The 26,038-nt window shown below is 45.5% G+C and overlaps 1 protein-coding gene across 4 annotated transcripts in view; it reads right to left on the reverse strand.

Annotated features, from left to right (window-relative positions):
* The window catches only part of PDZD2 (PDZ domain containing 2), a 1,178,280-nt gene that overhangs the window by 757,876 nt on the left and 394,366 nt on the right, over positions 1 to 26,038 (reverse strand). The window lies entirely within an intron of this gene.

The raw sequence follows: 26,038 nt of genomic DNA on the forward strand, positions 1-26,038 counted from the left end.
ACTCGCATACACACCCAGCATCCGCAGAAGCATAACAGGAGGGCTAGCCTTCTCATACCCTGCACCCAAACATGGAACAAGCTCCCGCTACACCTAGGGCCTCCTCCTCGCTTTCGGAATACCATAGGAAGCTGAAGAGCTGGCTCTTCAAGTAAGACCTTGGAGACGACCTTCACACAGGCTCTAGCGCCTAGATACCGTTCGAGGGTGATTAGTCGCGCTGTACAAATCCTTATAACATAATGATCACTGTGTTAGTAGATCTGGCCTATGGTTCGCAATATGATACAGATGTTTTAAATCTTTGATTTTGCTCCTATTCGAATGCGAAAATGTTTGAGGACATTAACAATTTTAATTATGACTTTTTAAATGAAAATACAATAACATTTATTTTTAAAGCTATACTTTTTATGATGTTTGTTTTTTAATATGATATTGACAAAGAGATAGAAACAGCTGCTTAGAAGAAACCTTGGGCTGGGATTCATTTGTGGCTCTTGATAAAAGTTGTTTGGCAATTTGAGGAAATACTTGGTTGATAGGGATTTTTATAATTCTCACAACACAGATAGCTGCGTAATAAGTCTCTCTTGTTTTGACTCAGATGCAGCATGGCAAAATGAATCATCATTCGATAAAAGTGCATTTACAGCCAGAGATTAACGGAAGGAAAAAATTATTTACGCAGCAAACCAGAAGTGTTTTTTGGAGCAGAGATACACTCCAATTATTTCTGAAATATCCCTGCTTCAAAGTACTACCACTGCTGTACCATTTAAAATACAGGAAAATGCAGATTGTAGCAAATGGTCTCAAGTAAATGTTAAGGGGGTACGGAAATGAGATTAGGTTAACTGAAATCTCTCATTTGCAATACACCTTGTGAAAAAGAGGAAGGCCCCCCTCCCCCCCCCCCCCCCCGTTGATATAAATTGCTTATTTTTTTCCCATTTATTATTTTTTGATGTTTAAAGCAGCAATACAGCCACAACTCACTGGGGAATAGCCTTCCATTCTTCAGTAGGTTAAGTACTGTGGTGGTTGGCTGCCCCGCGGTTGAGGGCGGGTCTTGTCATCAGTGTATGAACACGTGTAGCGGGTGATGCAGACTACTGCATGTCAAGCTAGCACAAGAGATCATTTAGGTCCACACTGCATACCTTTGACAGAGTCAGAATTTAATTTTAGGGAGAAATGTTGGGATCGGGGACTGTGCTTGGAGAATTCAGTGATGTGTACCCATGATACAGGCAGATGGTCAACTTTACCTAAAGTGGACACTTCATAGTGTGAGAACTCATAATGTGCTTGAAGGATGTATGTACCATGTTTGTAACATGTACTACACAAAAATGTACTGTGTGCAACAAGATGTCGGAAAACAGTCAAACGGTAAGGATATGTTCAAAGATCATATGTAATGAACACCAGATAGGTAGGATTTCAAAAAATACTGTTGACCTCATAGGCTGTTTTAGATGTTCTATGCTTCAAGCATCCCTCACCCACACAATTGCGCCCTGCTACAACATCTTAATATTTTTTTGTATTTATCTGTATTGTTTTTTATTGGTAGATTATGCAATTGCAGTATGGGAAGTGTAATGACAATAACAATATAGACCTCAAATATTGTAATATTCAGTAATACTCTGAAGACAGGTTACTACAAAAACAACAACTCAATCCCAGCTGGTTGACAAGCAGTGCAGCCCTCCCACTTCCCCTGTAAACTATGCCCCATATACTACAATAATTCCACTATGCTGTTGGCAGTCCCGCATGTCCACCCTCAATAAATCAAATATCTGAAGTTCTGCTTGTAGGTTCAGGGCCCCGCCAGAAACAAAAAATGATGCTTGCTCCCACTGCGGATTGAATTCTCTTTTAGGGGCAGATGAGGCTTTGCGAGCCCAGTGGGGTCGCCCCACTGTATAAACTTGGGGTGGCACAGTCATAATAGTATTTCCGACATCTTGACAAATGTTGCTTCCAATATATACCATAATATCTCCAAACACTTGCACACACTCACGACGTCTAGTGCCCCGTGGGTCAGTGAGGGACTGGATGGACAGAGTTTACAGTCCTTTCTCATGCTTTCCCTTAGTGTTTTTTTTCTCTGCTGTGGCCCATTTCACCCTGTCCTTAATCCAACTGTCAAAGACGGTGGTCTAGGGCTAAGCCAGTGAGTGGCTATTGCCAAGGCAAGCAAAGTGCCCAGTATTGTAAATGTTCTTCTTCGGGATTCATACTGAGAGGCATAGTTTCATTGTAGGTTGCAGCGTCCCTGCCGCATAATGATTGGTCCAATCATGTGCCTTAATTCAGAATCTTTGCATTGTGTAGCATACCTATGTTATAGATGTGAAATTAGACTCTTCAGCTTGGGATGTAGGAGACTCTGAGGTGTGTCCAGGTTGGATTTTACTCCGTTTGATCGGAGTCAGGTATACCACATAAACATGGTTGTACTGTATTAGCTTAAAGGATGCATTAATTAATAAAGCTTTGACAAGCTATTCAGGGATATTGCAAAAATCGCCCCTTTCCTGTCTTGAAGTGTTCCAACGCCCCCTCAAAAGACAGGAATCTATTCTCCGGTTATACGTCAGTGTGCATCAGGCAGCCTCCCCATTGACAACATGTCAACATATTGCGGTAGAGTAAATAGGTGGAGCACTGAACGACATTTTCTTTTCTGCTATGTTTGGACAGACGCTACTAGAACCATAATAGAACATTCCAGCTAATGAGGATTATATGCTCTAAAATAAAGAGGGGGAAACAAAAAGTTAAACATTAGAATGTTGGAGTAGAAGGTTTGTCCCAGCCATTATTGGCCCTTAGCCACTTCACTGTTTGTATAGGAGCTCTGACCATTCCAACAGTTTAAATCATTTTATATGTATTAGAACATTGGAATGTTGAGCGCTCCAATGAAAACCATGGAGTGATCTGGGCTTCTAATGGCCGGTAGAAGCCCAGGGCATAAACATTCCAATGTTTAACTAAGGCCTCACGGAGCACGAGGGGGATTTCAATCCCCTCGGGCTCCGTGAGGCCAGTGTTGTAAGAAGATTCTACTGTCTAGGAGCGGGATGTTCTATTAGCCTTGGAGCCTTTTGTAGCAGGCTCTACCAGCCATTAAAGGCTCGCTCCCTTGTTAAAGGCCCTCACCTTGGGCTCGGGCCTTTAACGCTGGAGCGGGCCTTTAATGGCCTGTAGAGCCCACTACGGCAGGCACTAAGGCTATATTAGTATTTTCATTTGTAATTAACAGTGTTGTTTGCTGATTTTGTAATGGGTACAATCCTGTCAATTAGATTTTTGGACTGGCGATGAACTCCCATGAAGTGATAAAGGCGAGTCTGACAAGGGCCTTGGTGAGCTCTACTTAATGGTTAGACTGCATAAGCATGTGCAACGATGGTTCACTAAGGTCTCATTCAGTTTACACGTATGTGAAACTGTTGACCAAAGCAGATTTGGCTCAACGCAATTAATGTAGCTTACATAGTGTGCATCACGTCCCTACTAATAGCGCACAGTAGCCAACCCATAGATCAAAAGTTTAATCTGCACATTAGTTAGGTAAGATGACAAAAAAGGTGCAAGGTGTCTCAAGTGATCACACATTAAACAGCCAATAAAAAAGGGCCAGGTAAGTCTGAAATAATAGACTTTAATAATATACACTGTCTTTCATGCAGCCCTGCATTGCCCACAGCAGAGCTCACAACACAGTGTGACCAATGGACACCCCTGGAAATTCAGCTATCACATGACCATGATCTGATCTTTTCTTCCTTTCTTTCTGTTACTTAGTTTTTCTCTGTTACATGTACAGCACTTCATTGTCCTGCAGCTAAGTGCTGGCTTTAGAAATATCCATCCTCCCAACCAAAGCCTCCTAATGCGATACCTAAATCAATTCTAACCTGGAATTGCTTCCTGGCCAATGTACGTTCACTACCCAAACACGCCATTAATATTTGGGATTTGTTGGCCTCTAATCACCCCCACGTGGGATTTCTAACTGAGACGTGGATGAAGCCTCATTCCAATCCTGATATTGCTATCGCTCTCCCTGAGGGCTATAGCATTCTAAGGCAAGACAGGCCCATCAGAGCAGGCGGAGGCCTAGCTCTTATATTTCAGGACCCTATTAAAATAACTATTATAGAACAGCATTGCACTAATCTGATGGAGATTATGATCTTCAGAATTGACTTACACTCACAATTCTGCTGGAAAGGCGCCTTGGTCTATCGACCACCTGGACCTTTAACTAATTTCTCTTGTCGATTATTGGAAATAATCTCTCCGCATGCAATTTCTACGAAGAATTTTCTATTACTTGGGGACTTTAATGTCCAGGGAGAAAACACGAACAATAAGGAAACTCTCTCCTTATTAGCAGACCTATCTACTCTTAGTTTGAGCATTATAAATACAAATATCACTCACCAGGCCGGGCATATGCTCGACCTTATTTTAACCAATTCCTCGGACATCCGCTACAATGCGACGACTCCTCTTGAGTGGTCTGACCATTATTTGGTGGACTTCTCAATCTTAAGCAAACAGGAGTTAGGAGGACATGAAAACAGACTCCCCAGAGTCTATAGACAGTGGCGCAGAGTTACTCCTCAATCTTTTCAGGACCTTTTTAACCCGCCATGCTTCAATGAGTTGGATGATATTAATGACCATGTATCAGCTCTGAATGCCAACCTCGAAGCAGCTATTAACCAATTAGCTCCATCTAAATCTCAACTGAACCCTCTTAAACGCGTGCAAGCTCCATGGTATACACCTACTCTGAAAACAGAGAAATCCCGTTGCAGAAAGCTGGAGCGAACCTGGCGCCTCTCACACAATCAAAATGATAAAGTCGTATTCAAAAATGCTCTAACAGCCTATCACAAAAATTTGCGGCTTGCCCGTAAAATGCATATTGCGGTTGAGATTGACAATGCGGAAAATTCTTCTCGTACACTCTACCAAATATTAAATACGTTTACTAATCCCAAGGCTTGTAACACAGATGCTGCACCTTCACAATACCTCTGTGACAATATTGCAAATTATTTGTCTCAGAAAATTGAAAATATATATCAAAAAATTACTTCGACTAGTAGGCCCTGCCCCAGTCAGCCCTCAAATTCCATCCCCGTCAAAGAGATATTGCACACCCTTGACACCTTCCCTGCATGCACGGTACTGGAAGTTGCTGCTCTTCTAAAAAGTACCAAATCCGGCTCACCACTAGACCCTATGCCTGCCAAAATCACAGCCACTTTGTCAGATTCGCTCGCCAGTCCTATTTGTGCCATCCTCAATAAGTCACTAAAGGATGGCGTTCTTGCGGCAGAGTGGAAGGCAGCCCAGGTCATTCCCATTAAGAAAAATGCGAAACTGTCACCGGAGGACTATACCAATTACAGACCCATTTCACTGCTCCCCCTTCACAGTAAACTCCTGGAAAAACACATCAACAAACATCTTTCCGCGTTTATTGAATCTTCCAAATGCTTAGACGAATCACAATCCGGTTTCCGTCCAAAACACAGTACGGAGACCACATTAGTGGAGGTCATAGACAACATCAGAATGGCAGCAGATAAGGGTCAGGCAGTGCTATTGGTCCTGCTTGACCTATCTGCTGCCTTCGACACCATATCTCATCAGGTCCTCATCACCAGACTTGAGGAGATGGGTGTAAGAGGTAAAGCGCTTGGTTGGCTGACTGATTTTCTGACCAACAGGACGCAAACTGTCAATCTAGGTCCTTTTAGCTCGTCCACCACCAGGATCAGCAAGGGGGTTCCTCAGGGCTCTTGTTTGAGCCCTACATTGTTCAATGTCTATGTAGCCCCCTTGGCAGGTTACCTCAGACGGCTTGGGTTTGACCCCATATCCTATGCCGATGACACGCAACTTTTGATGTCTTTCGACAAAACTAGTCCGCTTACCCGAGACTTGTTTTCCGAGGGCATGAAAGGAGTTGCGCAGTGGATGAGGGAAAATTATTTACAGTTAAACTCTGACAAATCAGAAATCATGCTGTTTGGAGAGGCAAAACTGAGATGGTCCCCTAGTTGGTGGCCTGAGGAATTGGGCTCTGCCCCGTCCCCCAAAGATGTTGTAAAAGATCTGGGTGTACGCCTGGACAGTGATCTTACTTTAGAAGAACATGTTAACAGTACCGCCAACACCTGCTTTCATACCCTCCGCATGTTGCGTAAGGTCTGTCCCTTCCTTCCTTTATCTACCCGTAAATCTTTGGTTCAGTCATTGATTATCAGTAGATTGGACTACTGCAATGCCCTGTTAATTGCAGCAAAAGAAAAATCTCTATGCAAACTGCAAGTGGTCCAGAACACCGCTGCCCGATTAGTAAATAACGCACTTCCCAGGACCCCCTCTGCTCCTTTACTCCACGACCTCCATTGGCTCCCCATAAAAAAGAGGGTCAGATTCAAAATCTGCTGCATGGTTTTTAAATCCTTGCACAACTTGGGTCCTGGCTACTTTGCTCGGAAACTGGTCAGGTACACTCCGACTAGATTACTGAGATCCAGCCAACTTGCATATCTGCAAATCCCTCGCATAAAACTAGCCCGGATGGGTGGTAAAGCGTTCTCATATCTGGCACCCCGTTACTGGAATCTCCTCCCATTACATCTTCGCCAATGTGCCAATTTGGGGGTCTTCCGGAAATTACTGAAAACGCATCTTTTCTAATCAGTTTCCCTCAGTGGCCAATCAGCAGTCTAAAGCGCAGAGATACCCCGTATGGGGTGATTCGGGCGCTATACAAAACCCATAAATAAATAAATAAATAAATCTACATACATACTCTTCAGGAAAAATCTGAAAACTTGGATTTTCACGGCCTCTTATTCGTTGTGTCGCGCACTTAGTCGGTGATCTTATGTTTCTCTTCCACTCCTGCTATTATGAACTCTGTTTTTTTCCGCTTAGCACCAGGATGCTCCATATGAAGCGACAGTTGAGCCACTGTGAGAAGTTGGCCTGGCATATGCTGGTCACTAGTTTGTGGCCTAGTGATCCTAGCTTGAGCTGTAGCAAGGGTGTGCTATCGCTTCACAAACAACTCTAAGTTCAGTAGAACTTTTTGATACTAAGCTTGACTTTATATGTACCTTGAGTACCTGCCAACTTCTCACAGCCACACAGGCCGAAATAAAGTTTTGATGATGAGGACAGCTGCGCTCTACAAATGCAATAGTCATTCATTCATTCATTGATAAGTCAGACGTTTCCACTGAGTTGATATGAAGAACGAAGTGACGGTGTGCTCACAAGCTGTATTCATTCTAACGCGTGGCTGTGTTTTTAATTAGATAAATTGCAATCTGATAAAATCACAATTAAACAGCGACGCTGATGCCACTCCTTTGTCAAGAGCAGAGTCCAATCAGCACCACTGAGGCCGACGAAGGAGCTCCTTGCATTGTTCCTGGTGCTTTGAGGCATGCACAATCCTCTGGGCATCAGGTAGGAGAGCGGCACTAGGACCATGAGGGTGACCGGATTCTCACCAAATGTGACCACTTCTTCCTGGGGAACAGGAAATGGCTAAAGAAATATGGCAATCTAGTATAGTCTGCATGGGGTGTGCATGGTGGAAGGCAATGAAAAGAATGGAGCAGAAAGCCTGTGCGTATGCTGTCGACAACAACTGGACAACAGCCCGTTGGTGACACGCCAAGTCCTCTTTCTTGGTCTTTGGTAGTCCTTCGCAGTCCAGTTCCCTCTCCATAGCTCAACTAATACACAGGTCATTTTAAAGAGACAAGAGACAGGGACTAGAAGCTTGGAGGCGACGTGTTGTTCTCTCTCTGAAAATATTTACTAGCCAAACTATTTTTATTTAATCATTGAACCGATTCGGTTCAGAGTGCATAAGCAATGTCCTCTTTTTACTCAGTGTAAGCATTTTCACAATTTACTCAAAGAACAAAGGGGTCCTTTGGTGTAGGGAGAGCTTTAGAAAAGTGGCCAGGCATTGAAACTTAAATAACACAAAATATTTCTCCATACATTACAAATACTTGGGTTCATTCAAAAATGTAATTGTGCCTTAACCGTAAAAGAGAGTGTAGTTTTATGCTACAAGACAACAAGCCACCTACACACAGCCACCAAGTATATGGCTAGGTGTTTTTAGGCAACAGCATTTTACATTCTGGGATTGATTCTAGAGCTCACACCTGCAACGTTAATAGAAAAATCACAAGCCCCATGATGGAATGTGGTGTTTGCCAATAAAGCACCTGCTTTCTCCAGACTTGTCTCACTTTAATACAGCCAGCCATTTACACTCTTCGCCCTGGCAAGCTATGTGGGGTCCAGTACAGCTGCCCTATTGAGTTTTAATATGGGAAGCAGGTGTTTCAGCTCCTCAAACAGAGGTCTGTTCCTTGTTTTCACACTTCAAGGTCACAAAATCAGAACCATTTGCCCATGTCGTGCTACACTGGAAACCAGATGTAGGTTGTGCGGCTCTGCTTCCTTCACATATAGGTTCCAGCTAGAGAAAGTGCATAGAAAGCATACCTCATCTCATTAGAAGGCTGCAGGGCTTAACAAGCACAGAGAGGCCAAGGGCCCTGTTCACAAAATCACTTATGCTGCAAACCTACCTCTTGGCATGGAATAGCTGCATGTAGCCTCACTGCTAAGCGGATGCTAGTCAGGCATGCATGGTTTTACTACTGCATGACTGTATGCCACACATTCCAATGTGACAGAAGTAAATCCAACACAAGGAGTGGAGGGGGAAGGCTCAAGGCGTGGTTCGCCTTTGAATCTGTGAATGCCCACAAACCTGGGGGCTTTGATGCCATTCACAACTCCTCTCCGTCTCATTCACACCCTGGACACGGTTGGAGATTTACTCCACCAGAGGACTGGAGTAAGTCCTGGAACACCCCCACATTTTGTGTGGGTGCTGAGGAAGAAATAATGGTGCATTAACACAGGCTGAAAGCCCGAAACCTGTCCTAGGATGCTTGCTTCCAGTCCAGGGAGGACCCGGCCTGGCAGTTTGGGCTGGACTGTTCCCATTGGGCGCAGGGTCAGGACTGATTTGCATATGGCTGGGTTCAAACTGGAAAGGCATGGTGAGCAAAAAAAACAATGGATTTAGGCCCACATCTCTGTACTGGGGTGAATGTATGAGATTGTTCTGCATCCTGTCCATCAATTGTTCTTTTTGTATTTGTCACCCCGAGTGGGACGGGTATGCCCAGACGTGGGTCCCGTGCTCTCCATTCCACTGGAGTCAAGCTATCTTGGTTGATGAGGGCTGAAAGCCCGAAACCGGTCCTAGGATGCATGTTTCCAGTCCAGGGAGGACATGGCCTGGCAGTTCAGGCTGGACTGTTCCCATTGGGCGCAGGGTCAAGACTGATTTGCATATGGCTGGGTTCAAAGTGGAATGGCATAGATGGCATGGTGAGAAAAAACAATGGGTTTAGGCCCAGATCTCTGTACTGGGGTGAATGTATGACATTGTTCTGCAATCTGTCAATCAATTGTTCTTTTTTCATTTGTCACCCCGAGTGGGACGGGTATGCCCAGACGTGGGTCCCGTGCTCTCCATGCCACTGGAGTCAAGCTATTTTGGCTTATGAGGGCTGAAAGCCCGAAACGGGTCCTAGGATGCTTGTTTCCAGTCGAGGGAGGACCTGGCCTGGCAGTTCGGGTTGCACTGTTCCCATTGGGCGCAGGGTCAAGACTGATTTGCATATGGCTGGGTTCAAACTGGAATGGCATGGTGAGGAAAAAAACTATTGATTTAAGCCCAGATCTCTGTACTGGGATGAATGTATGACATTGTTCTGCATTCTGTCCATCAATTGTTCTGATTGCAATTAACAAAGTAAACAGCCTTTCCATAGTGAGTTATTGTAAACGATGTACAATTCTACAGTAGGGAAAGAGATTTGGAACAAAAAAAACACATAATTCACTCAGTAGTGTGAAGTGACAAATGGTACTTTTACGAGTGCATTTTTACAACTCTTTTTGTGAATCAGAACCAAGAATTGACAATGATTTATCTTTAAAAAGATGAGCCTGTGAGGGAATATATTAGCTTTACCTAAAGTAGTTTGATCTATAAGAGAACTTTACTATCGCTTTGGGAGTTCGGTTCTAAGTGGCGCTAAAAAAGATACGAATGATGGCTCCTTCGTTACTCTAAATGAGGCACACAGCATTCATGACGGCCCTTTCCCAGCCTTCATCTCTAAGGTTGGAGGGGGAGGGGAGGTACCAAAAGGCTTCAATCAGAGTTGAATCTAGGTGGATCCAGGGGCATGGATGTCAGTGGGGCAGTGGAGGTGGTCCAGAGGAGAGTGGGGGTCCAGACGAGAGAGTGAGTCCAGGAGAGAGAGTGGGTCCAGAGGGGAGGTGGATTCAGAGGAGAAAGGGAGCCAGAGGAGAGAACGGGGTTCCAGACGAGAGCAGGGGTCCAGAGGAGAGTGGAGGAGAGAGTGGGCCAGAGAAGAGAGCGGGGGTCCAGAGGAGAGCGGGGGTCCAGAGGAGAGTGGGCCAGAGGAGAGAGCGGGGGTCCAGAGGAGAGTGGGGTCCAGAGGAGAGCAGTGTTCCAGACGAGAGAGTGAGGAGACTGAGTCCAGAAGAGAGAGTGGGTTCAGAGGAGAGCGGGGGGGGGGCAGAGAAGAGAGTGAGCCAAAGGATAGAGGGGGCCAGAGGAGAGTGGGCTAGAGGAGAGTGGGGGTCCAGAGCTGAGCGAGTGGGCCAGAGCATGGGGGAACAGGGAAGAGGGGCGGAAGAGGAGAGGGTGGGACTAGAAGAGAGAGTGGGTCCAGTGGAGAGAATGGGTCCAGAGGAGAGGGGCAAGAGGAGAGAGTGGGTCCAGAGGAGAGTCAGGCAGAGGAGAGAGTGGATCCAGCCAGTCCTGTTCTAGCTGCAGGAACCTTTGAGGTTGTAAGTCCAGGCTCTGTGTTTACAAAGGGGGCAGGTGTATGAGGGTGTAGAGCAGTGGTCTTCAATCTTTTTAATGCTGGCCCCCCAATGAAAAAATGAAATTCATCGGAGCCCCCCTCAGAATTTTTCACATTCTATTAGATTCCCAATTTTTAAATACATCTCAACTTATTTAAACCTAAGGCATATTTAAACATTGTTGTTAAATGTGGTTATAATTTAAAAAATAGAACCAAATACATGATTGCCAAACATACTATTCTGGTCAGGCAGGCCTTGCTAACCTGTAAAAGTACCCATAGTGTGATTATTAGAAATGAAATTGGGGGTGTGAAGAGTATTTGGGGTCCCTTCATTTTCAACACACTTCCAGCTAGGATATAAATGACAAAAGAAGTTAGTGATGGCCCATTACAGTGCGGCTTACTACTGCTCATTTTTTTCCTGCTTAAAACAAAACACTATCAGCATGATGCTTCTTTTGGCCAGAGTTTGGCACCACCTCCTCTCCCCCCTGGGATCACTTCAGGCCCCACTAAGAGGGCCCGCCCCCCAGTTTGAAGACCCTTGTTGTAGAGGATAAGGCAGAAGTTGAGCAAAGAGTGGAAAGGCGTGAAAGAAAAGGAGTGCATGTAAGAAAGGATAAGAGGAGAGGGAAAAAAAGGACAAAATGGGAGAATGAATTTAAGATGAGAGAGGAGGAGAATGAAAAGTGGCAAGAAAAAGGAAGTGAAAGGAACCATAAATAAGGATGTTTGAGATGAAGAAGACCAGGATAAGTAAGAGGAAAAGCGAGGAAGAGAGAGACCAAGGAAGAGAGAGACCGGGGAAGGGCATGGGGCAAAGTCATGTGAAAGAGTGGAAGAAGAGGAGAGTGGGGAGTAGAGAATAAGGAACTTGGAGAGCGCAAGCAGGGGCAAAGCTATTGTTAGTGCAGTAGGTGCAGTGACACCGGGAGAGAGGGCCACTGGCTGTCTTTTAAAACTGACCTGGGGGAAGGAAGGCTGCTATTGTTTTTATTCGCTTGCATTCGAGCCCATGACAACCAGGCTGCGCCACTAGGCCGTGCCACTGGGTTGCGTGAACAGGAAATACATTTGAAGAATTAAGCAGAGCAGTCCAGAGTTGTAACCAGTTTAACTATGTCATCAATGCGTGCTTGAGGTGTGAGGCCTTATCTGAGATAGTGTCATTGGGACAAGACACTAAATAGAATAATACTAAAAATGTAAAGGGTAAAGAACACTAAAGACAATGTAGGGTAAAAGTAGGCAGAGAAAATGGTGCAATAAATCATTCAGGATAACTCGTGATTAATGTCCCTGCTAGAGAGAGAGAGAGAGAGAGAGAGATAGATAAGAGTTTTGTCTAGGAGCAGTTTTGACTCGCCATACAATAGCGCAGAGGGTTAATATGCCTGCTGCGAAGACCAGATCTGTATTTCATGTGGATAGCCAAGTGGGTTAGTAAAGCCAGCCTTTAGTGGTGCTTTAAAACAAATGAAATGTATGTGAGAGAGGGGCCATGGAGCGTTCAGGGGCACTTTTGCCAGGTGGAAGTGAGGTAATCTGAGGATGAGGTAATGGGGGAAGGGAAGGGGGGCACTAAAAAAAGATTATCACTCCAGATGCCACCAGTGTTAAAACTGGCCCGGAGATTGCCCTAAACATGCTGCTAAAAGCTACTTTGTAGCACTTCATGGACTAGAACATAGACTTATTCGAGGCTCTGGTGGAAGGATGCGGCAAGCCCTGGGTTGTCATTGTGGTTTCATCATAATTCATGACAGTCTAGGAATAAGGTGCTTTTCGAGTCGTTTTTGAAGGCAACCAAACTTGATAGAACTCGCAACTACATGTGCTCAATATATCTTTCTTATCGACAATTATCTTGATTCTTTACATTTAAATAAACTAATTTTGAAAATCCTTTTTTCTTACGTCCCTTTTCCCTTCTGTGTCAGTCACGGTTTGTGGGTCCCGCATCGCTGTTGGGGGCATTAGTAGCTCGGAGCCTCGCCATACCGGGAGGAGCTGCTCGTTGGAATCGCCGCCGCTGCTAAGGGTGAGAGAGGCCGTGGGACGGACTACAGTTCCCAGGAGCCCGTGCCTGCCTGCCCGCACCTGAGTCGCGGCCCGCCTTCCCGCCCACAAACACAGAAAACTGCTCGCGGAACCCGCTGGCGCGGGTCCCGCATCGCTGTTGGGGGCATTAGTAGCTCGGAGCCTCGCCATACCGGGAGGAGCTGCTCGTTGGAATCGCCGCCGCTGCTAAGGGTGAGAGAGGCCGTGGGACGGACTACAGTTCCCAGGAGCCCGTGCCTGCCTGCCCGCACCTGAGTCGCGGCCCGCCTTCCCGCCCACAAACACAGAAAACTGCTCGCGGAACCCGCTGGCGCGGGTCCCGCATCGCTGTTGGGGGCATTAGTAGCTCGGAGCCTCGCCATACCGGGAGGAGCTGCTCGTTGGAATCGCCGCCGCTGCTAAGGGTGAGAGAGGCCGTGGGACGGACTACAGTTCCCAGGAGCCCGTGCCTGCCTGCCCGCACCTGAGTCGCGGCCCGCCTTCCCGCCTATTGGTCCCTGTCCCCTTTTAATATTACTGGGTACCGCAGCGCGGGACGCGCCGCGGGACGCCCAGGACGAAGCCCGGACAAAGGGCGGACAGTCTGAGACAGTCCGGGACAGGAGGGGGAAGGAGGGGGCCGCTTATTGGCCTACTGTTTGTTATTATCCTGTTTTCCTTTTGTAGGTGGACCTGACTAGTCATTACCGCTATAAGGATTGGTCAATAAGGTGTATGGTGGCATTACGTGATTAATTATTTGGGACAGGCTGTTACACACAGAGATAGTTATTAGTCTGTTGCTTTTTGTGGAGATAGCTGTGGTGAGGATTTGGTACCGGTCTGGCTCAGCCATTATGCTAAAGCTAAGCCAGCAGCTGTGTCCACAACTATGGATAATTATCTGGTCAAGATGGTTGATAAAATCAACCAAGAACGTAGGAAGTCTTTAGGACGGTCGGGGTCACAATGCACGAGTCCCCCTCCGTGTAATCGTTTGGCCCCCCAGTCTAGTACTAATCAAGATGTTAGTACATCTTTAGATCCAATGGATTGTCCGATTCAGGGTGTTCCAACGGATATTATAAGTAGGGCTCCCAGTTTTCCGTTTTTACTGATTTTTACGGATAAATACAGACAGAAAACATTTATTTTCTTGTCTGTATTTATTTTTAAATGTGGATAAAAACAGAAATTGGGTTGCTTTTTGAGTAATTCTAAATATTGTCTGCCATGACTGCCAGACCTATGGCTGAGTGGATTGATAGGTTAGGTGGCTAAAAAAGAAAGGAATTTTAATAAAGAGGCTGTAACAGAAGTAGATATGCACAGGGTTGAATCTGAAATTTGCATATTTCCTTTTAAGGTGATTGATTTGTCTTTTGCAGGTGTTTACAGCATTGAAACATGGTAGGCATTCAAGTATAAGTGCATATTTACCAGTTAAATAAATGTGGAAATATACTAATTTCCGCTTCATTTTTCCACAAAACCATAAGTAAATATGGATAAATACAGATAAAATTTGAAAAAAATAAATATGGATAAATACAGACGGAAATGGCAAAAAAATAAATACCATAAAACCGGGAGCCCTAATTATAAGCATGGGTAGTGGCACCTCCGGGCCCTCTAATGACCCGGAATCTGGCCAAGCTGCTACACCTGATCCACTAACCCCCAGCTTGACGGCCTCTAGGCGACAAAGATTATCACGCACATGTAGGAATAACAGCAAAACTACCCAGCCTAAACGAGGGGGGAATCGCCCCACTAAGAGAACTGACCCTTTACCGCCCAAAATTCAACGAGTTCAATCAGTGTTATTGGCCGGTACCAAGATCACTCTAGATAATGAGCAACTTGATTTTCTAATTAATGCTATAGATGTCAAGTTTGATTTATTAGTTAAACCCCTTTTGACTAAACTTTCTACAATCACAGATGAAGTAGCCAGATTGGGAGGCTTATTGGACTCATTTATTAAGGCTGGTTTAGGAGCCAAAACCAATGATAATGAACAAGGGCCTGTTGAGATACCTTCAATTACTTCTAACTCAGTTCCATTAACGGCTGGGAGTAGAAATTCTAACTTTAGTTCCGGGAATGTTTGTGAAATTCCATCTGCTGTCTCCAACACTCCCCCCCAGCGGTCGGGTTACATTAAACCACCCTTTAATTCAGTATCAGGGAAGCTGATGGGTCCTGACGCAAATATTAACAATTCTAGCAGCCCTCAACCGGATCTGCCACCGACATGTGCACCTTTTGTAGCCGTCTTGACTAACGTTCCCCCTGTTAGAGTTCCATGGCTATGGTGAATCCCACTCGTCATTAAAGAATAAGACTGTGGATTGGCTTCACGACAGTGTGGCTTCCCTGTAGTCTTATCAAGGGATATTTTAAGTACTAGAAGAACCAATTGGGTTGGCAAATCCCGTAAGATTTGTGAGGGAGACTGCATTGTCATTAATTTTCGAAACCCACAACTTACCTCTACTGTGCTAATTAAAGCTGCATCTCTCCCTGCTAGTGATCAAGGTATCTCTCTACGCCCCCTTGGGTACTTCTATAGAGACCTTGTTACCCAATCTGATGATGAGCGCCACCGGTGTAGGCCTAGAGATCAGAACTTGTGTGCCGCCCCCGCTATCCCCACGTTCAATAGATTCCAGCCCCTGAGTGGGCTTGATTGTAATGACTGACTGGTATCCCCTTTAGCTGATATAGGGAATGAGGACGTTCCCCTGGGAAAGAGGAGGCGTAGTATGGTCCCTGGGGTACCTGATTTTGAGGAGTCAATTAATATTACTGGTATTTGTGTTAGCCATATCGATTCCCCAGTGGATCGTGAATACGAAAGACCAGTCATTAATGATAGGGATTGGACTGCATTAAATAAGCTCACCCTACCAGCTAACTGTGGCCCGTGTTCAATTGCCTGTTGGAATGTTGCGGGACTATTACATAAGGATGTCTGTTTAGGTTGGTTTGATTTTATTAACCTTTTTAACATAATATATTTTCAGGAAACCTGGAGTCTGGACCCCATTAATTATAATGGTTTTGTTTCTTACCAACTGCCGGCTGTGGCTTCCAATTCGGGAAGAGCTAAGGGTGGGCTTTTGACATTGATCTCAGTAGACGTACCACTCACTGTAAAGAAACATGTTTTGATTGGGGCCCATTCCCAGATTCTATGGCTTTGTCAGGAGCAGGATAGAAATATCCTTTTAATAAATTTCTATAATAATGTATTTGATAATACTAGGCAACGGGTAGTGTTTGCTTTAGAGTCTGCTTTGGCAAATATTGTTACGGGAAACGACATTGTTTTCGATTTTATTTGGTTGGGGGATTTTAATACCTCTGCTTGCCCATCTTCTGCACACAGGGTCTGTGGTTTCGTAAACTGTTGGGGGGAGGGCGTCCCTCATTTTCCCCATAATCCCTATGGTGATTCATTAAACAAAATCCTGATGACTTACGACATGGAGATACTGGGAAATATGAGAGGCGCCTCTGGTGAAACCCTCCCTACTTTTACGGGTCGGAATGCTAGCACTGTTATTGATTTTATTTGTATTTCTTCTAGCCTTAACCCATGGTGTACAGTCCCTTTGGTAGTTGATAACCTAATTAGTGATCATAACTGCCTGACCATGGAGGCTGTCCTTTGGAAGGCCAAACAAGGCCTAAAACCAAGTGTAGTAGCTAATATTGAACCACATCGACCCAACGGAACCAGAATCAGGTGGAAGGGGGATAAGGCAGATCTTCTGTCCAACTCCATTATTACTAATTGTGTAAATGAAATTGTTGCTATCTTAGAGAGCAGAGAACTGACTGATGTAATCTTGCCCAAGTTTATTAATATTAATCTTAGTATAGAAGCTAAACTTACCAACCCTCTTAAGGGTAACTTATGCCGGCAAAGGGGGTGGTTCGACCATGCCAGTACCATCGCCCTTAAGGGTCTTAAAGAGGCTCTGGCAGCCAAACAAAGGGATACAATCCTGATTAGGCAGCTTAGAGCTACCTATCGGGCTGCAGTCTCTAAAAGAAAGGCCGAACTAAGACAAGAGGCATGGGACAAGTTAGATCAGGCTGCTGAAACTTCAGATTCCTCCTTATTCTAGGCAACAGTCAACTGCCCTTTTCTAAAGAATGAGGAGATGCCTGTACTGTCGGCAAACGTCAGTGCGGAAAGTTGGGTCTCTCACTTTTCCTTGATCTTTGATTCGGCTAAACCCTTGGATGTAGGGGGAGAGGATTGGCCAACCATTCCCTTAGATATATCCTCTTCCGAGGTTCAGGATTACATCTCCGCTAGTAAAGGAGGGAAGGCCCAGGGGCCTGATGGGGTGCCTGTAGACGTCTATAAAAAAGAACCAGAGATATGGGGCCCGTTACTAACTAAAGTATTTAACGCAGCTGTTTGTTACGGTGTCCCGCCTACCTGGGAGGAATCTATTATCATCCCTATTTATAAGAAGGGGGAGAGGAGGGATGCTAAGAACTACCGTCCAATCTCCCTTCTAGATTCCTCCGTGAAAATTATGAGTCGGGTGCTTCTTGTTAGATTAGAAGAATGGGCCGAATCGAATAACATTTTGGCAAACTCCCAATTTGGTTTTAGGAAGGGACGAGGGACAGTAGAACAGTGTCTCAACCTAGAACTACTTATAGGGAAATATACCTTGGCCAAGAAAGGTTCCCTTTTTCTCTGCTTTGCAGATTTAAGCAGTGCCTTCGATATGGTAAATCACAAGATCCTATGGGAGAAATTACTTGAAATGGGGGCACCGGAGGGCATTGTTTATTTCCTGGCCAGGTTATATGCTAATCTTAGCTCAAGTGTTCGATATGGCCCTGGGGGGGAGTGCACCCCAAAGTTTCCTATCAGGCGCGGAATCAGACAGTGGTGTGTGCTCGCCCCCCTACTTTTCACACTTTTTATTAATGAGGTTGACTCTGTTTTAAAGACTGTTGTGGCAGATGCACCAAAAAATCTTGACTTTCACGTCCCAGTTTTACTTTTTGCGGACGATGCCTTTCTTCTTTCTAGGACCCCTATCGGCTTACAACGCCTAATGGACAGGTTTTCTCTGTTCATTAAGGAAAGGAAGCTGATGATTAATAAATCAAAAACATTCGTTACGGAATGTGGCAAGGGCCGTAAAAAACTGCATTCCTTTTTTATTGAAGGGCATAAGGTCCAAACGGTAGATACTTTTAACTACCTAGGTATTACCCTCTCCAAGACAGATAGCTGGTCCAGTGAAATCACCCATGTTAGGGCTAGAATGGCAAAATGTGCCCACGGGGTGTTTACGTTCGCTTCTAAAATCGGGGATAGGCGGCTTAGAGATATGTTGAAAATCTACCAGATGAGGTGTCTTTCAATTGCTCTTTATGGAGCGGGTGTTTGGGGGCATGTCTTGACCGGGAGTCTACAAGTGGAGGAAAATCTCTTCCTAAAAAGATTATTATGTTTGCCCATCTCAGCTTCTACGGATTTGGTGCATAGGGAGTTCGGAATCCATCACCTTTCGGATTCTGTCGCCCTTAGACCTCTTCTGTTGTGGCGTGCTATTTGGGCAAAGGAAGAGACCTCCATAAACAGAGCCATCATTAAGGATTGTTTTACCCTTGATAACTATCTAAAGATTCCATGGGTTAATTTCGTTACGAGTAGTTTTATGGAGATTTATGGTCTTAACTTATTTGAGGATAGTTATGCTGCCTCTAGTTTGAGCAAAAGTGAGATGAAATCTGTTTTTATGTTCCAAAAGTCTGAGCGACGTGAGAGGGCCAGTAGCAATCTAACCACTTGTATGCTCTACGGAAGTTGTTGTGACTTAATAGGTTACCAACCGTATCTGAGCTTTGTAACCAGACCCTCCCACCGGTTCGTTCTGACCAGACTACGTTTTGGGATTGTCCACCATTTGGTGGCGTTCCCAAGTATCAAAAAACATCCGATTGGTCCTTGCCCCTGTGATAACACCACCGCACAAAGCACCATGCACTTTTTACTGTTTTGCCCACTCTACGGCAATTTTCGCATAGCTTTTTTAAAACCTGTTTTTAAGAAATATGGAGTCAGGACAGTTAAAGACACTATGAAATTGTTATTTAACCCCCCACCTGATGTTTGCTTTTTTACTGCTACATTTCTTCTCCAAGCCATTAAGGCAAGGCCTAGTATCATTTTTTAATTGTCATTCAACTGTATTTAAATCACTTGTTTGATCAAGTAGCATAGAGGATGTTTTTATGGTTCATCATTCTTGTTTGTATTCAAATTATGTTTTACAATGTAATGTTTGTGCTTTTATGGACTTTGTGTTAAGCTCCGAATAAAGCTTTATGAAATGAAAAAAATGCCTATTTAATCCAGACCCAGTTCTGGGCTTATTTATATTCCTTTGCTGTAGGCAGTCGGTAATTTCTGTTGATATGTTGAGTCTATTTTCCCCTGCACCCTTTGCCTACCTATCTGATCTCCAGGGGTCCCCCTTCTATTGGCGTACTCATGAGTATTTTTTTTTTTTTTATTGTGAAGTGTGCCTAGACAAGTATTTAAACAAAACATTCCTACACTTAATAATCGAGATCACAAAAATCGCAAGGAATGCGCCATGGCACATAAACCTACAGATTAAAGTATTTTTAAATACCAAAGGATTGAATGCTTTCAGGATTTCTACATCTAATACTGAACGCTTAGTATAGCATTACAATGAGTTTGTTCCTTTATTCGCTTCTACCAACCACGCTTTTTTAGGTTTCGCCTTTACAGTGCTTGCAAAATCTCTTGTATTGAAAAATAAATTCTCAAAAGGGGCTTAGAGCCCGCCATTTCTTACCAGTACTTACCATTTGCATGCTTCCATGTCACTGTCTTTCCCCTGCTTCCCATTGGTCAGCTGCTGCACTTCGCCTCCAGTTTCCTCCTGGGCTTTGAGTCTTCATCCTGCCTGGTGCCTGGACCAAGTACTGCTTCCAGTGGCCAGTGTCCTTACACTCGCCATAGGCTCCTGTACAGGCTCTTTTCAGCCGTGGTGCCTGGACCAAGTACTGCTTCCAGTGGCCAGTGTCCTTACACTCGCCATAGGCTCCTGTACAGGCTCTTTTCAGCCGTGGTGCCTGGACCAAGTACTGCTTCCAGTGGCCAGTGTCCTTACACTCGCCATAGGCTCCTGTACGAACTCATTTTCAGATCTTGGGCTGCACTGTTACAGAGTGCAAGCCTCTGCAGTCCCTCTCCTTCACCCCGTCACCCGATCTTTTTCACCATGCATAATCCCAATTGCATACAGTCCAACAGACCAGATTCAGACAGGAGACCCCCAATTTCGGAAGCCAAAAATGGCTTTATTTTTGCTGTCTCCTGGGTAAAATATACTCTCCTTCAATAGTAGTCTTTTAATTCAATTTTCCCACTTACCTCTTCTAAAATGTTGGGGTGTATGCAAGTGCGGTGTTACTTTTTGATTTGCCCACGTTTGCACTGGTTGTCTGTGTTGTTCGTAAACCGTGTTCTCGCAGGTCGTGTTTCCCAGCGAACCCCCGGTTCCAGTATCTTCAGATTGTCTGCTCATTCTGTGCCTGATTCACAAACGGCCTCCACACTCGTGGCTGAGGCACTGCGGCAGTGGAGGAGTCTTGGAACTCGCGTAGGAATCTCCAGAATCTCACTATGGAGATCCAGCCCAGAGTGCCGAGACCCCCCCGTCATTTTTCAATCAGGCCCTCTGTGTTTACTTCTGTCAATCGCCCTGAGCGATTCTGTGTGCAGTTGAAACACTGTGCAATGTCATATCTATAGTTCCAGCCAGTGCTCAGTGCACATGCACCAGTCTCCTTAGGACATTCTTAGAACCAGTCAATCGGTTTCGGCGAAGCGTGCACAGAATGTCCCCAGTTGTGTCACGGAAATAAAACGGATGGACTTGCATTTTACCACTGTAGACACAGCATTTTCTCCGTCCGCAGTATTCCTTTGTGATTGGGCGAACGTTTTTATTTATTTATTTAATGGAGGTGCATGATTTCTTTTTAAAGGCACTAGCACCTTTTGTTTTTAAATGTCAGCAGAAATTACTGTTACCTCTTTAACACTCTTACCAAAATCCTGTTTTGTGGCTGGCCAGCCGGAGGAGCTGCTCAGAAGACAACATATGAGAGGCTGGGTCTCACCCTCTAAGAGCTGACAAGCACTGGATGTGCATAGAGTGTTTGCAGACTGTGCTCAGCCTCTTCCAGCCAGGGCTGGCTTTAGCGCCGGTGGCCCCCGGTGCGACACTCTTTTTTAGCATTCTCTGTCCCCCAATGATGTCCTTCTCCACAAATGTTCTCACCACCACCCTCCAAGAGTGCCCCTCATCTCTCAATAGGCCCTCTGTGATACAAATTTCATTTTTTTTATAGTGCTACTCATAGTTCACTTACATCCAGTTCAGTGGTCTGCATGGTACACGTTCTCCGCAGCAGGCACATTAACCCTCTGTGCTACTGTATGACGAGTTGAAACTGCCACTAGACAAAAGTCCCATCTCTCTCCAGCCTTAATTAACAGAGTTATCTTGACATTTATATTATTATAGCCTGAAAACTGCTGGACAAACAAGGAACTCTGAAGCATGTGCTTTTAAATCCATAATTTATTTTAAACACAGCATCACCCCATGTCAGCGCCAGGTGCGGCTGCACCGGTCGCACAATCCTAAAGCCAGCCCCGCTTACAGCTGTTAGGCTGGGCAGGCAGAGCCGGACTTCAAACCTCATTCTTTAAGGAGAGGCTGTGCCACTTATGCCTCCTACATCTATTCAAGTCCGGCTGGGCAGATGGTGCAGTGGGTCTTTTAGTCCCCAGGTACATACCCAGTGGCGGCTGCTGCCAATCCGATGTGGGGGGACAGCAGGGGGGAATAAATAAAAAAATAAAGAAATGTACACTTACCTTTCACCACCACAGGCCAGATCTTCTGCTCCTGCACCGCTCTGCTCCTCCGCTTCCGACACTGCAATCCCCATGAGCACAGAGTCCCAGACTCCCCACCCAATCCCAGCATGAGAGAAGTGCTGGGATTGGGCGGAGCGGGCCTGTTTCGCGCTCCAGCGTGGACTGGGAGCCTGTGTCCCTGAGCACTGCTGATATCGCCAAGGGACAGCTTTGAGATATCAAATTGCGCATGTCGATTGGCCGTCCTAAGACGGCCGGCCAAACCGACACGCACACTTTCAGTGCCTACCACTCCTCCTCCCCCTGCTGTGTGACGCTGCGACATGGCCCCGCCCCACCCGCTCTAGACTCCGTGACTTGTCATTTTATTTTTCTTCTGTCTGCTGCCTGTCGGCAGTGGGGCGACGCTCCTGCGCCGTAGCGGAGGATCAGCCTGCGTAACACACCTCAGTGTACCCTACTGTGCCGCTGCATGCTCCCTTGCAAACACTGAAGCCATCCTACCCCTCCAATACACTGGTGCAGACAGTTCTGTGAAGTGTTGACGTTCCACCAGTAAACATCTGCTTTTCTGCATTTGTGGTGCAGCACAACACGAAAGTAATCTTGATGCATCACAGCAACAACAGCCGCAGCTGCTTTGGCGAGTGTGTGTTGTATATGTGTGCGGAGTTGAGTGCGATAAGGCGGTTTCGGGCCTGGAGCACAGCTGGTTTCATTTTAGAGGGGACAGAATACAGCTTGTGAGTGTAACGGTAAGGGAAAGGGAGACCCAGAACAAAGCAGCAGATTGCCAGAGTGGGTTGATGTTCACCAAAGTCTTTCCTTTCCTTGGGTATACTTTGCAGCTTTCACGTTGTTTTGAAAATGGTCCTTGCAGGTCGGCAGAGGCTGTTAATGTGACAAGCGGCCTAACTGAATTGCAGTTTGATAAAATGGAGGGATAGCTTTTTAATTTTTTGTAATGAGTTTTATATAGAGCGAACTTGACCCAAATCAGGTATCAGAGCGCTTAACATAGCACCAGTTGCGTTACATGAGGGCACATTCATTTTTTGGTAGGCACGGGGAGATTGAGTGATTTTGCCCAGAATGACAGGATGTTCCGCGTCATTGCCGAGACTCGAACCCAGTTCCCCAGTCGACCGCCCTAGCCGTTAGGCCAGCTCATCTCCCCAAGGTTTTTATGGAATTTATATGAGACGAAATCATACTCTCAAAGAGAGGAGTCCATTGCAGAAGTCTCGTACATGCTTACTGCCTGTAAGAAACATGTTTATATCAGTTATGATCAAGGCATTGTTGGTGGCTATGTCACTGATGAAAGAAAAGAGGTATGTAGTACAACATGAAATCTTAACACTGTTATAGAGCGCTTAGAGCAGTGGTGCTGTGCAACAGGATTTAAAGCACTATCTACGTCAAACTGTTTCCCCCCCCTTCACTTTAGGCTACTTGCACAGCAGCCCTCCCTCAAAAACATTGACAAAGCCAGCAGATCTTGCATGTCGAAGCCTGGACAAACTCTGGACAAAAGCCATAGTCCTATCAACTTCATCATGTGCCCCGAAGGCAGAATGTGGCCTTGAAGCACTATCTCTCCGGATCAGGAAGATGGCATGTGCTACACCCTCCAGAGAAGCAATGTCTCAAGGAGAGAATCCAAGCTACAGATGCTCTGAAACGGCCACAGCTAGAAACTGCACTCCTAGGGCGGGCTCATCTCCCCTTCATGTCAAGAAAGACTCACCTCCTCCAGGTCAGAGTTACAACATTTACTGGATACAGACCACATGAACTTTGAAAATGCAAAGACGAAAAGAAAGCTGAAAATGTCACCCTGGTTTGAAGGGTCAGAAGACTGCAATACGTTGATGATCTATGTGACTACAGTAGAAAACAGAGCAGAGAGAAGGTAGACCACACTTGCTGGGTTCAACTTGTTACCGAGCACTGAGACCACGGCAAGAAGAAACAAGAATCCGCCCAGCATCTGGCAATATAGTGACCGACAGGTTGAATCGATGGCACTCATGCTGTGGTCAATGGACATGGATTCTAAGAAGATTTCTATGGGTCAAATCTGTTTTTTGGAGAACCAATTTTAGCGCATATGCCATTGCCCACCCACAACCGCAGGCCGGTGGGGAGAGGGGATAGTAGTAAAGGGGAGGGTAGAGAGGAAAAAGAGTCGAAATGGGGTAGCAGGTTGGGTAAGGAAAGAAAGGGAAAAGAAATAAACTAGGAGAGCAAGCACTTCCCCCTGCAGTGCCTCAGTTTAGTACATTACAGAAGTGTCCCATTTGAGTAAAAACACGTATCCTCACTCACAGGCTTGAAGTCATTTTAGGAAGTCGGGGAGCACCACAGATAGGGTGACCAACTGGCATTGGTGCAAATTCAGGACGGTGAGTGTAAAAATTCAGGACAAAGGGTCAAAATTCAGGACACAAATTCAGGACAGGAGGTCAAAATTCAGGACAAAACTTCAGGACAATAGGTAAGTTTTACAGACACATCAGAGGAGGTCGCGCAATAGTATATAAGTAAGCCCAGCCATATCCAAACATATTCAGCCATTTGCAAACCTATCCATCATGTATCCTTCCATCTATCATTTCACTCATCCATCCTTTCACTCATCTATCCATTATCCATCCATCCATCCATCCATCCATCCACCCTTTCACACTATCCATCTGTGCACTCATCCATCCACTCTTCTACCCATCCATCCATTCACACATCCATCCAGCCATTTACCCTTTCACCCATCCAGCCATCCTTTCACTTACTCATCCATCCATCCACCCAGTCACTCATCCTTCCACCCATCCACCCTTTCAGTCATCCATCCATCCTCCCTTTCTCTCTCCATCGACCCTTTCACTTAGCCATCCTTCCTTCCATCCACCCACCCATCCATCTTCTCATCCACTCATGAATCCATCCATTGACCCTATCACTCATCCATCCTTTCTCTCATCCATTTATCCTTTCACTCCTTCCCTCATCTTTTCATCCTTTTGTCCATCTACCCTCCATTTCACTCACCCATCCTTACATCCACCCTTTCACTCATCCGTCAACCCATTCACCCTTGCACTTATCAATCCATCCATCCTTTCCATCCATCCTTTCACTCATCCATCCACCCTTTTACCCATCCAGCTACCCTTCTACCCATACATCCAGCTATTTACCTTTTCTCTCACCCATCCTTCCACTCACTCATCAATCCATCCATCCATCCTCTCTCATTATCCATCTAGTCAATCTTTCATTCATCCATTCACCCTTTCACTAATTCATACAGCCATCCAACCATCCCTTAACTTACTCACTCGCTCACCTTTTCATATTAATTTTGAGCTGAGCCTTTTTGAGAAGAGGCCCATCAAGAACTTCACCCTCGCTGCAGGAGCCATCCCAGGACTGGGACAGAAGCCACCCAGGGCGGAGACAGGATCCACCACAGGGGGGGACAGGAGCCATCACTGGGGGGGTGGGGCAGGAGGGGGAACAGGATCCACCAGGGTGGGCACAGGGGTGGGCATGCAGTATTCTAGTATCATCTTGGTCTCTTCCAGGGTGGGGTAGAGCACCTCACCCCCTCCTGGACACGACAACGAGAAGACAGGCTCTGTTTTGCAAAATGTTAGTTTTGCCATCCCCACTGTGATGTACAGTACTTAAAGGAGATACTCCAAGAGAACTGATTTAACTGATTGTCCTCCATACTTTGTTAATCAGTGTGGGTGCGATTGTGCCATTTCTTTATTTTATTACATTATAGACTGCATGTTCGAAGAACCGAGGTTTGCTTACAATTTAGTAACAGTAATTAAGCTCTGTGAAGAAAATCACGTGCTGCCTCAGTGTGATCAGGGCCAGTTCTAGGATGTTTGGGGCCCTGGGCAGAAAGGGAATGTGTGAGACCCCTCCAAATTGCAGAGACATGACGCATTCAGGGCTGTTTGCATCTGAATAGATGCTCCTGCTCCTGAAGCTGCAG

The sequence above is a fragment of the Triturus cristatus genome, chromosome 2_1 (genome assembly GCF_964204655.1).
Source record: "Triturus cristatus chromosome 2_1, aTriCri1.1, whole genome shotgun sequence".
Classification (NCBI taxonomy): Eukaryota; Metazoa; Chordata; class Amphibia; order Caudata; family Salamandridae; genus Triturus; species Triturus cristatus.